Raw genomic sequence first — 810 nt, 5'->3', positions numbered from 1 at the left:
TTTACAGTATTAATTTGAGTAAATTAATTAAGGGTGACAAAAATGTTTCAAAACTAAAAAAGATTGGCAAAAGTCTTAAATATTGAGTAGAGGTGACAATTTTAAGATTAGTGTTAATAAAACTAATTTTAAAAACCTCAAATTTTATTATTTACACAAAGATTCCTACACCATATTTACCCAAAGATCCCTACACCATCACCACCACTCCTCCTTCACACCTTTTTTGTTACCGCCGTCGCCGCCACCTCCTTTTCCTCCACTATCATTATCATTACCATTGCCACCTCTTTTAGATTCACCATTATTTCCTCCCTCTACATAACTATTGCCTATTTTTCTTCTTTCTCCTCCACCACCGTCGCTATCAATACCACAACAAATGCCATCTTCTCATTCGGCGTCATCACCAACACTACCACCTCCATTTTTATCATAAATATTAATTTTTCGTGAGTGCCTCCTCCAACCATATTTTTTTCCAGAAATTAAGTACGTATCAAAGTTGCTGCAGTAACTTCGATAGTTGCTGCAGCAACTTCGATAATTATTGCAATAACTTTGATAATTGCTGTAACACAATAATTAATAGTAGTTGTTACAGTAATTATCGTAGTTATTGAAACAACTCTCGTAGTTACTAAATTTGCTGAATTATTTTTTCATCATTTTAAAAAGAAATTAAAATTTTTCTTTTCAAACTTTTCAATTTTTTTAAAAAAATAATTCATGAAAATAAAAATAAAAAGAAGAACAAAATGAAAAGAGAAAAAGAAAATAGAAGATAAGATGAAAGAAGAAAAATCTAGA

The sequence above is a fragment of the Capsicum annuum genome, chromosome 2 (genome assembly GCF_002878395.1).
Source record: "Capsicum annuum cultivar UCD-10X-F1 chromosome 2, UCD10Xv1.1, whole genome shotgun sequence".
Taxonomy (NCBI): Eukaryota; Viridiplantae; Streptophyta; class Magnoliopsida; order Solanales; family Solanaceae; genus Capsicum; species Capsicum annuum.
This window is presented reverse-complemented; position numbering follows the sequence as displayed.